At 46.5% G+C, this 12,928-nt stretch overlaps 1 protein-coding gene across 4 annotated transcripts in view; it reads left to right on the forward strand.

The window, feature by feature from the left end:
* DLGAP4 (DLG associated protein 4) overlaps positions 1-12,928 on the forward strand; it is a 420,667-nt gene that overhangs the window by 119,033 nt on the left and 288,706 nt on the right. The gene's annotated exons all lie outside the window — the stretch shown is intronic.

The following is a 12,928-nucleotide window of genomic DNA, read 5'->3' on the forward strand; positions in this document are numbered from 1 at the left end:
GGATCTGATTGGGTAGGGTGAAAAACTGAGTTGGCTGATACAATCCATCCGTGCGTGTTTCAAATAATCAGACGACCTGGAAGTAAAGGTGATCACACTCATATTCACATTTTAATGTATGCATATTGCACTGTGTTTTAATACCCAATAGTTCTCTAGATGTTTATCTGAAATGTCCAACTTAAAGCACAAATCTCTTCTACAGTTCCTGTCTTGCGCCATTCCTTATCAGTCATGTCAAAATAATGAAAGTAACTGGAGAACATGTAGCAAAAAAGGGAAGTGCAGTGGATCAATGGGCAGAATCTTTCATTATGAGGTTAACCAGTTAGTTTACCTGAGGCCTGATCTCTACCACTTATATCCTTCTGTAGGATGAGAAGATTCCACAGGAGTACACCCTTCTAATACCCCTTTTTACACTGCCAGCTTCTAACACGGGTTATTGCACATGAGCGTGCTAACCAGTGTTGCTGTGCGGTGCAAATGGCCCAGCTGGAACAATATGGGTTGGAATCAGCGGCTGCGAGGGGCCTGATGCGGGTTGCGCCTGGGAAGCTCCCGTGTCAGGCTCCCGGGTGCGACCTGCTAAATTAGGTATAATAGGGTTATAATTGTGAGCTTGCCACTCCTGTAATCTCATTTAAGTATTTAAAGGCCCAGTGATAAAGTATCAGCCAACCATCTCCTAACTGCCATGTTACAGGCTGTGTTTGAAAATGACAGTTAGGAGCTGATTGGTTGGTACGTTTTCAACGTGCTATTTATCACTCTCCAAGGCTTGATAAATCTGGGCCTTTTTGTCTCATAACACTAAAGTGAGTTTTATGTGTGGGCATACCATTTGCATCTAATGCTCATTTTGCAAAGGACACTTATCAAAATCTTGAACCCCCCACTCCATCTTGGCAGACGCGCCAAAATAGGCACATGATACTGCACAATGTTATTTGCATTTCTGGCAGTTTTGTGCTTATGTAAATGACCTCTATTGAGTCAATGGTTACAATTAGTGGCTTAGCTGTATACAATGCTGATAGTAATATGCGGACGTTAGTGGCTTAGTTGTGCATAGCAGGGGTAGTAATAAAAACTGAGATAAGGGAGAATGTCAAGTAAGCGTGGAGTTCTCCGATATACAGACATTTAATCCTGTTAATGATATTAATTAAGAAGCAGTAAGGGGTCTGATTTCTACACTAAGCTCTTAGAAAAAAACAGTCCAAATGAAGGACACGTGAAGGATGGAGCGTAAGATGAAAGGAAGCTGAAAGGGAGGGGCCCAACTGATAAAGGGTCAATATACTGAAGCAGCACAGTAGAATATGTTATTGGCTTTTGGCTTCTTCTTAATGTGTTTATTGATATATACTAAACAGGTTATGTCATGGACATGGGGCATATGCTCTGTACCCATCTGTTTGCCAATGTGCATTACGTCGAGATGAGTGAACTTCTTTCTAAATTTTGTGTAAAGCACGATACATTTCACAGAGATGAGTGATTGTGTGAAGTTCCGGCGATACAGATTCCATCTTTACAGGGCTGTCCCTAGCCAATTTGATGCCCTAGGCAAAATTTTGTCTGGTGCCCCCTAGCACCGCCGCTAGTTCTGCATCTGACCCAGCAACACTTAGGCAGTGGGGCCCACCGGGGGGGTACCCTGTGGGCCAGTTCAACCCTGCATAATGGCACACAGTGATGCCCATAATACACATAATGCCACACAGTAATGCACCTTACACATATGCCCCACATTAGTAATGCTAGTAGCTTTTTTTATAAAACTTACTTTTGCTTGCTGGCGTGCTTGCAGTCAGTGTGTGCGCCCATGCAGCTCCCTGGATCCGTGACTGCGTTTTGTGAGATGGGGGTGGCAGGATGGGTGGGTGGGTGCGTACGCTCGCACCCGTGAAAGGGGCATACAAGGGATGTGACCTCACAGGGTATGCCATCCTGGCAGGGGAATATTACGCCATGGACTGACTAGGAAATAAAGTGTGAGGAGAACACTGCCCATGTTATGTCCCTGCAGACACCTGGGGTTTGCACAGGGATAAGGGACACAGGATAGCAGGGTCCCCCTCCCCCATGTGCACAAGCAGTATAGGTGATGTCAGAGTTATGTGAAGCAGTCTTCCAAATACACATGTGGTATCATAAGGATCCATCCAGTAATAACCTTATACAGTCAGTGAAAATGTCACAGGTCCAGGAATTGCAGTTACCAGGCTTCTGCTGTCTGTCAGAGGTCTCACAAGTCAGGGGCATTCAAGCATGTAGGAGGGAGTTTAAAGAACTTTAAGGGAGAGTGTGCATTTTATTTGACAAATGTAAACAGCAGTGTATACCAGTACTGATTGAATACATTTGTAAAGTAACAGTTAGTTTGCAGACTGTCCCTCCCAGCATGAGATACTGCAGGGACATGCTTGGATGCCCTAGGCAAATGCCTAGCCTGCCTATAGCTAAGGCCGGCTCTGCATCTTTATTTCACCATTCCATGTAATGCTCCTCCACACTGTGGCCCTCATTCCGAGTTGTTCGCTCGTTGCCGAGTTTCGCTATATTGCGATTAGTCGCTTACTGCGCATGCGCAAGATTCGCAGAGCGCATGCGCTTAGTTATTTTACTCAAAAGTTAGGTATTTTACTCACGGCATAACGAGGATTTTTCATCGTTATGGTGATCGGAGTGTGATTGACAGGAAGTGGGTGTTTCTGGGCGGAAACTGGCCGTTTTCTGGGAGTGTGCGAAAAAAACGCTGGCGTTTCTGGGAAAAACGCGGGAGTGTCTGAAGAAACGGGGGAGTGTCTGGGCGAACGCTGGGTGTGTTTGTGACGTCAAACCAGGAACGAAACTGACTGAACTGATCGCAATGGCTGAGTAAGTCTGGAGCTACTCAGAAACTGCTAAGAATTTTCTATTCGCAAATCTGCTAATCTTTCGTTCGCAATTCTGCTATGCTAAGATACACTCCCAGAGGGTGGCGGCTTAGCGTGTGCAATGCTGCTAAAAGCAGCTAGCGAGCGAACAACTCGGAATGAGGGCCAGTGTTTGTAAATTGGCATGATAAATAGAGTTGAAGGTTTATGCATTCTGATGTGTGGTGTCACTTGGGTAAGACTGGGAACACTTAAGAACACTGGTGAAACGTGTAAAATGTTGCCACAAAATGTGAAACAAGTCTTATGCAGAATATAAATACATATTTAAAAAAAAAAACCATAGCCTTTCCAAATGCTGTTTCCCTTATAAGAATGCTTCCACTTTATTCAGTGCTCCATTTTCCTATTTTGGCTCTCTTTTGCTGATTCATCCAGCCAAATGCTTTATAAGCCTCTATACCTTTCTACCATGGGAGAACCTGTGCAGGATTGTAAGAAATAGGGCATGAACACACATTTTGTAAACTATTTCATTTAACATTTAATTTCCAACATCGCTACCAGCACTGACACCCCTATACCATTCCATACCTCCTAACATGACCCTCTCTAGGAGGGACAGATTGCTCTGCTCCTGGACTTCCCTCTTCATTTATAATTGCCATCACCTGTGGTGAAACACCTTTCTATCCATTAACCTGTTCAAAACAGATGATGGCAATCATAAATTAAGAGAAAAGTCCAGAAGCAGAGCACTCTGTCCCCTCCTGGAGAGGGTCATGTTGGGAGGTATGCAGTTCCAGGTCATCACCAGCATCTCTATTCTGAGCTCGACATTCCAAGTCTCTGGATCTTAATCATTAAATATACTCCTCAGACACCTGTCTCGTTACTCCTCATAGTCTATTTAGTAGCTAGTACTAAGTGACTAAATCAGGGGGGCGCGGCTTGCACGTTGGGCGCAGTGAAGCCAAACTTTCTTGTGGGGGTCCCTAATGAAAACTACTGGCATATTAGACTCTGTGCCCCTGTTCTGAATCTCCCTCAACTACTCGGGTTAAGTTTCCCATAGTCTATGAGAAGGAATTATATTCAAGGGGTGTGGTATGGTATGCCGGCGACCAGCATACCAGCGCCAGAATCTCGACCGACGGCATACTGACAGCGTGGCAAGCGCAAATGAGCCCCTTGCGGGCTCGCTGCGCTCGCCACACTGCACTCGCCATGCTGAGGGCACGGTGGCGCGCTACGCGTGCCACGCTATTTATTCTCCCTCCAGGGGGGTCGTGGACCCCCACGAGGGAGAAAAACTGTCGGTATGCCGGCTGTCGGGATTCCGGCGCCGGTATACTGTGCGCCGGGATCCCGACAGTCGGCAACCTGAAGACCATCCATATTCAATCCAGCCACTTTCAAGACAGAAATATCTAGGTCCTTACTAGTCGAGGATCCAAGTCTGGATTCACGAAATCCTCACATCGAGACAGGTAGTATCTTTGTACAACTCTGCTATCATTTCAGACCTAGGCCAGGGAGCACAACCATATTACCATCTCTCCAGGGGCATTTCTAGAGAGGAGTAGGCCCGTGTGCAGGCTCCATCTGGGCCCCCTCCTCTCTAGCCAGCAGTGCTGTGTAGACTTTGGGCACTAGGGTCCCTAGGGGACCATAATGCTGTCCCAGAGTCTACAACGCATGCGCAGATCTCCGGGAAAATGGCATGGTGGCCATTTTCCCAGTGATTTACCTACTGCGCATGCGCAAAACACCGGGAAAATGGCACTGCGTCATTTACCCAGTGATTTCGGCAGCGCTGCTGCTGCGCCGCGGGACTCTTGAGGGTAAGTATTTCTATTAATGGGTGCAGGGTGTGCGGTGTGGGCCCCCCTGGATCTCCGGGGGCCCATGTGCACCGCACACACTGCACCCATTATAAATACGCTAGTTTAAATACCCATTAAAAATACACTCCCCTATAAGCGGCAACTATCTGATCGCAGCGCTGCAAAAAGTAGCTAGCAAGTGATCAACTCAGAATGACCCCTCATGTTCCAAGAAGCCTGTTGCAGTTGTCTGCGTGGAGGAGGGGATTTGTTTATGTGTATAGTTGGTGTGGGTGTGAAGGTATGAGGGGGGTTGGTGAGAGGTGTGTGTGTGTGTGTGTGTGTGTGTGTGTGTGTGTGTGTGTGTGTGTGTGTGTGTGTGTGTGTGTGTGTGTGCTGTCAGTGGGGAGAGAAGGAAGGGGGAATTAGTGTGACGGAGTTGGTCAGTGGGGGGTGGGATATGTGTTTGTGTGCTAGATTTGTAAGTATGAGGGTAACGTGTGTTTGTGAGAGTTTTCAGTGTGGGATGGGGAATGTTCATAATTAAGTGTTTTGACAAGGAGAACTACATCTCCCAGCATTTATAGCACGCTGGTGATGCTAACAAGCTTTATTTAAAAGTTTAAAAAACATCCTGCTTTTAAGACTAGTTGGGTAATATGGAGAGCTGTACGTCATTTTTTCAGAGAATGAAATGTTCACAGTTTGAGCTGCTACATTTCACGGAACCACCAACAAATGTAATTGCACCCACCTCCGTCCTCCTAGGTATCACTACAATACCACCAGCAAGTTCCCAACTATGTTCTAATGCTGCTTGAGGCCTTTTTCCCTATATCTCACCACACACTACCTGATGTCCCCCCCCCCCCCCCCATATTTCTGTGACTCGTCAGTATACTTTGCCCACTTTCCCCTTTGTTTTACTTTTCTCTCTATTTCTGTCTCTCCTCCCTCCCTCTGTGGCGTGTCAGTTGCCTACTTTCTCTGGTGCTTTACTGTTCTTAGAGTCTTTCTTTCCTCCGCAGTGTCGTCCACTTTACCCTTTATCATTTATCCTAGTGTTTCTCTCTCTATATAGTGGGGTCAGAGATGCAGCGTAGGGTATAGAGGGGTCAGTGACGTAGCGTAGGGTATAGAGGAGTCAGTGATGTAGTGTAGGGTATAGAGGGGTAAGTGATGTAGTGTAGGATATAGAGGGGTCAGTGATGTAGCGTAGGTGGTAGAGAGGTCAGACATGTAGCATAGGGTGTAGAGCAGGGCTGGCCAAACCGGTCCTCGAGATCTACCAACAGTTCATGTTTTCCAGGTCTACTGGAGATCTGTAGAATTGTCAGTTAGGAATGAATGCAGCACATCTTAATTAGTAATGACTACACCTGTGCACCAGCTAGGTGGCCTGGAAAATGTGAACTGTTGGTAGATCTCGAGGACCGGTTTGGCCAGCCCTGGTGTAGAGGGGTCAGTGACGTAGTGTAGGGTACAGGGGGGTCAGAGATGTAGTGTAGAGTACAGAGGTGTCAGTGACAAAGGGTACAGAGCAGTCAGTAGGGTAGTAGTGTAGAGTACAGAGGGGACAGTAATGTAGTGCAGTGTATAGAGGGGTCAGTAAAGATACTAATCCCAAGCATTTAGTACACTATACGAGTGACCAGCTCCATGCCTTCTGCCACGTAGCTATGTTAAACTGAGACATGTTCATTTTTAATATTAGGATGGGAGGGGGGAGGGAACACCAAAGGAGATTTTCGCCAAAGGCCTTTCTTGGTCAAGAACCATCACATAGTAGACAGGACACTGGCCTTGACACATAGCCTAGGGCGGGCAGAAGGTTAGCTAGTCTATAGAAGTCTGGCAGCAGAGGATGATCATGATCCAGCTCTGCTCAGTGTCCTGTCTGCTGCTGCTACTACCGGCAGGTTCCCAGTGACTTCACCCTAAGGGGGAAATTCAATTATGCAGGTAATTGTCTCACTGGGGGCTATTCAATTAGCCAAGATAAGCAACACGAGATGCAGCTTATTGGAGATCTTGTTTCCCCTGCCTCAGGCAGGCGAAGAAAAATCCCGCCAAAACAGCCCCACTTTCACTCAAAAACAGGGCTGTTTCTACCGAAAACACAAAGGTGTCACTGAACCTGTGTGTTTTCGTGTGAAAAGGATGTTTTTTCTGGGTGAAAAAACATTGAAGAGACAGAGGAAAAAATCACCGGAAACTTCTTCAGCAGTAATTGAATACCCCCCTAACAGTAAGTTCCGGACAGTGATGTTTGGCAGCGTTTGGGAGGGGTGAAGACAGTTGCTGTGGCTCCCCTATTTCAAATTTGATCTCCGCTGCAGTGTTTTGTTTTTGTGGGGGGAGGGGAGGGGAGAGGGCGTGCCAATACCTTACTTTGCCAGGGGTGCTCGGACTCCTAGATACATCCCTGTATAACAGTAATGATTGGCTGACCAGTCATGATCCAATCGGGAATCAGTCAGCAGTCAGATAACTCCTCTGACCAATCCTACAGCGCCCAGGGTTATAAAGATCCTTCAGAGGCACTTCCTGGTTATCAGTGCTTTTTTGTCTCTAGAGCCACAGTAAGCTACTTTGTATCTTCCTGAATGCATTCACCTAGAGACTATCAGCGCAACCTCCAGCAAGCGATCTCTGGCTTCTAAATCACTGGTGCCATTTCAGTGTTAACCTGCAGCAGTTTTTCCTGTTTCACTGGTGCTATCCCAGTGTCAGCTGCAGCATCCATTCCTGTATCGCTGGTGCCAACCCAGTGTAAAGCCGCAGCAGTTGTTACTGTGTCACTGGTGCCATCCCAGTTTCAGCTGCCGCAACCTGTATTGCTAGTGCCATCCCAGTGTTAAGCCGCAGCAATTGTTCTTGTATCGCTTGTGCCATCCCAGTCTCAGCTGCTGAATGCGAGCCTGTGTAGCTGGTCGTAACCCAGCAACCCTGTATAGCTGGTACTAATCCCCATTCCAGCATCTAAGTCTAAGTAGCTGGTCGTAACCCAGCAATCCTGTATAGCTGGTACTGCTCCGCATCCCAGCATCTAAGTCTAAGTAGCTGGTCGTATCCCAGCAATCCTGTGTAGCTAGTACTGCTCCACATCCCAGCAATCCTGTGTAGCTGGTACTGTTCCACATCCCATCAATTCTGTGTAGCTGGTACTACTCCACATCCCAGCAATCCTGTGTAGCTGGTACTGCTCCGCTTCCCAGCAACCCAATGTACTTGGTACTGCTTCAAATCCTATCCTCCAACCTGTGAAGCTAGTACTTTCCCATCTGTATCACAGACTAGTTACCTCACCATGGGGGTCATTCCGAGTTGATCGCTCGCCGCCGATTTATGCAGCGCAGCGATCAGGTAAAAAAAAATTGCATTTCTGCGCATGCGTATGCCCCAAAATGCGCACGCGCGACGTACGGGTACAAAGCCCTTTGTGGTTGTGCTCAGGTTTTAGCGAAGTTTTTCTTCGCACTGGCGGCCGCTAGAAGATTGACAGGAAGGGGGTGTTTCTGGGTGACAACTGACCGTTTTCAGGGAGTGTTTGCAAAAACACAGGCGTGTCTGAAAAAACGCAGGCGTGGCTGGGCGTTTGCTGGGCGGGTGTATGACGTCAAATCCGAACACGAATAGGCTGAAGTGATCGCAAGCGCTGAGTAGGTTCAGAGCTACTCAGAAACTGCACAAACTGTTTTGCAGAGCTTGGCTCCACAAGCGTTCGCACTTCTGCTAAGCTAAAATACACTCCCCAGTGGGCGGCGGCATAGCGTTTGCACGGCTGCTAAAATTAGCTAGCGAGCGATCAACTCGGAATGACCACCCATATGAGATAGAAGAACCACATTAAACCTCCCAGTTTCTGCCCAAGAACTTCAGACTCCATTCCAGTAATGCTGTCTAGTCTCAGTACACAACCAACCACAGCCATGACAAGTGACTTGTTTACAATCGCCTGAGCCTCTGCTTCATTACCATCCTCTTCAACCTCTGTGCTGTTTTTAACACACTCACTTCTCCTTGATACTCTTCACTCCTTGCGAATTTGAAACACTGGTTATCTTTCTACCTTTCTGAACACTCCTTCATTATCTCCACTTCTACCACATCCTCCCCTCAACTGCAGTTTCACAAGACTCTTTTGTGGATCCCATGCTCTTTCCTCTGTCTTCTCTTGGTGAACTCGCCCCTCCTCTCCTGACCTCTGTCATGCTTTTCTACCATCCTTTTCTACCTAGAATTCCCCCCACCCCACCCAACCTCCCCTCCCCTTCAAGAGCCATAGACCACAGTTTCCCAAATTCTGCTATGACAGTACAGGTTACAGGTTATCCAAGCTTGAATACAGATGATTTAATTAGTACCTTAGTCAATTTAATTTAATTAGACTCAAGCATGGATATCCTTAAAAGCTGGACTGTAATGGTGGAAACTGTGCCATAGACTATCCCACCACTACCCCATTCACAACATTACCAAAATATGTCTATTTTTTACACTAAAAGATGCCATACTCATGATCCACTCCCTCATCATCTCCGGCTAGACTACTAAAACTTCCTGCTATCTGCCTTCCCTGCCACTGGCTCTACTTGCTACAAGCATCCTAAATACTGCAGGAAGATTGATCTCTCTCTTTCCCCACTTCACCACTGTGTAAGTTCCTCCACTGGCTCCCCATGTCTGTCAGCATTCAATTCCTCACCTTCAAAGCCCTCATCAGATGCTCCCCCATACACAAGGCCGGCTCCAGACCTACTAGCACCGTGAGCGAGAAATTTTGAAGGGCCCCCTACCCCTCGCACGCTCCTGAGAAAGTGGGCGTGGCCTTGCAACTTTATATTATCAAACTCTAAATATATATTTATTTTCACACCCCTCTACACACACAATTAGTAGCCTTACATATAACACCCACAGTAGTGTTACTTACACATAATGTCCCCAGTATAGTGTCAGATACCCAAAATGTTCCAGTAGAGTGCCAGATATACATACGCCCCCAATAGTGCAGTGCCAGATATATATACGCCCCCAATAGTGCAGTGCCAGATACACATTATATGCCCCCAGCAGTGCCATGCCAGATACACATTATATGCCCCCAGCAGTGCCATGCCAGATACACATTATATGCCCCCAGTAGTGCTGCCAGATACACATTATATGCCCCCAGCAGTGCTGCCAGATACACATTATATGCCCCCAGCAGTGCTGCCAGATACACAAATGCCCCCACAGTGCTGCCAGATACATAAATGTCCCCACAGTGCTGCCATATACATAAATGCCCCACAGTGCTGCCAGATACACATTATATGCCCCCAGCAGTGTTGCCAGATAGACAAATGCCCCCACAGTGCTGCCAGGTACACAAATGCCCCCACAGTGCTGCCAGGTACACAAATGCCCTCAGAGTGCTGCCAGATACATAAATGCCCCCACAGTGCTGCCTGATTTACAAATGCCCCCAGTGCCAGATAACTGGATCCAAGTGCGTCGGGGATGGGTGGTGCACAGTGTGCCGAATGCTGAGGTCTGGGAGCTTTGCTCCCGGCACCACAGCTACATGCAGGCAGCAGGGACAAGAGCTATGGCAGCGGGGACAATCATCCTGAGCTGCTGTATTACACCAGTCCCGCCCTCAACCCCGGACCGGACTCACCCACCGCGATGTCTGCAGCACTGCTCTGTCTCCGGCGCCGGTCATCTCAAATATGGGCTGATCCTTGAGCCAATCAGAGCTCGCGGCCCGGCAGCCAATCAGGAGCCGCCACAGCCGGTCCGCGAGCTCTGGTTGGGTGATGGCCAGCACCATATTTAAAATGGCCGGCCGCCCTTAAATAGCCAGCGCCCTGCATGGCCACTCCAGTCGAACATGCCTGGAGTCGGCCCTGCCCATACATATCTGATCTTGTCTGGAGATACATCCCCTCTCATCTTCTCTGATCTTTCTTAGACCTACGGCTCTTCTCCATCCCGGCCGGTGACCACCTTACACTCCTGCATCCAAGACTTCTTCTACTCTGTTCCCAAGTGAAAACTCCTACCCCAATAGATCATGCTCTTTTTAAGCATTCACTTCTTCAAGTGTTCGCTTGAGACCTACCTCTTTACCAGTGCCAACCTCCTATCAGCCTGATAAATCGCCTACCACTTAGCCTATTCTGTATAGATCCTTCTTTCAATTTATATTACTGTTCCACATAACACATTGTGTTCCTGCCTACTAACCTACTCAAAGTGGCTGATTCAAAAGTGTATTAGTATAATAAATCATTGCATCATTTTTCTCACGTCCCCAGTGCCAGATTAACAACAGTGCAGGACAAGGCCCTCACCCAGGAGCCTCCACACAAAGGAGTTCCCACAGATAGCTACATCATCAGAGTGGGGAGCACTGTGGCACATGTGGAGTTCTGTGTGGCAAAATATGAACTGAGAGCACTACCGTTTGTTTAACACATTTGTGGTACTGGAAGTATTTACACATTACACTTCTTAATAATGTTACCAGCATATCATATTGACCATTTTATTGGTAGGGGCCCTCACAAGTTAGATGCCATTGGGTTTCAACAAACTTTAATCCTGCCATGCATGTTTAATAAGCAATGTTTTCCCTACCATAATAACTGGAAATGTGAGTTCAGATAAAATCTCATGGCTAAATTTAAATAACCCCTTTACCTGACTAGCACCATCTCAGCTTCCTTTATTGAGCTATATTATTGTACTACCTCCCTGTAATGTTGTAATGTTGCAAATTCCTGACTATTATCTCCTCTCTATAACTCTTTCTGGTATTGCATTTCACCACCGATGCCTACTATTACCTCTTTTTACAACAGTACGCAGTATTCATTCCTATTATACCCCTTTCACATTGCAAAAATAACCCAGTATCAACCCGGCATATTGCTGGGTCGACACGGGTCGGTGTGCAGTGTGAAAGGGGCCTTGGAAAATTCCCAGATCGCATGACCTGGTAATTCAACCTGGGTAATAAGAATCCCGAGTTGAATACCGGGTCAGTGGCAGTGTAAACGGGTTCCCAGGTTGATGCGACCCGGGACCCGTTTACTACATAGGGAGAGGCGGCGCGGAGATGAGCTCATCTCCCAGCGCCGCCTCCACCCCCACCTGCCCCCCATCGCTATGGCAACCGACCCGGCATATTGCCGGGTTAGGAAGCCAGTGCTGAGGCTCCAGTGCCGGATCCCACCTGAGAAGCACCCGTTTCCAATTCCCGCGTGGGATCTGGCATTGGAGTTGTGAAGGGGTAGTAGGGTGTAAAAATTCCTCCTATTAACATTCTCTAGAATTCCTCAGATTTCTGACTATTGCTTTTTTTATATTAGTTCTTATTTCTATTACTTCATTTTTATCACTCTTCCTATTTCTAGCTATTACTTTGTTTCTATATATATCCATGAAATAATTTCTAATGCCCCTTTCTATAACCCCTGCTGTTTCTCCCTATTGCAGTCCTTATATAACTTATCCTGTGTTTACTGTTTTTGCTGATCTTGTAATGCTTCTATTTAATTATTTAGGATTTTCTGTGCCATGGTACATTTGCTTAATTGAAATGCAAATGTTAATTAACACCTTGGTTGCCTGAAGATTAAGCAATTAAAGAAGACCTCAACATAAATCTTTCATAAATTCCACCTCTACATCCCACCCACCTCAAGGAATGCTCACACATGTTACAGCCATCCAATTAGTTGCAATCAATACCTGTAATGTATCAATGATATTCACTTTAATGCTAGCCATCACACCAGTACAGTGTGGTGCCAGGCATGGGGAAAGATTAGGGTTGTTACAATGAACTAAAAGGATACATGTAATGCTATTATTTTGCTAGATACGGTGAAGAGATACTACTAGTGGCAAACACAGGAATTCTAGAGGGGGGTTTCCAAATGCAATCCACAATCTCCCGCTCTTCATGCAAGTGTGGGAGTCTGAGGGAGCAGTAGAAGAAACTATTACCAATCCTAGAACATACACATTTATGTGCACAATAGTCTTTTTAAACACTAGATAGTGTATGGTATGCAGTATTAATAATTAACACTACAGATGGTCTATAATATAGACTGTATCAAACATATTTAATTAATATATATAAGTGATCAGTAAAAGGTTAAACATCTCATAAAAAATACACAAACATAATAGAACCAGTAGAGGCAGAACTGCACT

The sequence above is a fragment of the Pseudophryne corroboree genome, chromosome 3 (assembly GCF_028390025.1).
Source record: "Pseudophryne corroboree isolate aPseCor3 chromosome 3, aPseCor3.hap2, whole genome shotgun sequence".
NCBI lineage: Eukaryota > Metazoa > Chordata > Amphibia > Anura > Myobatrachidae > Pseudophryne > Pseudophryne corroboree.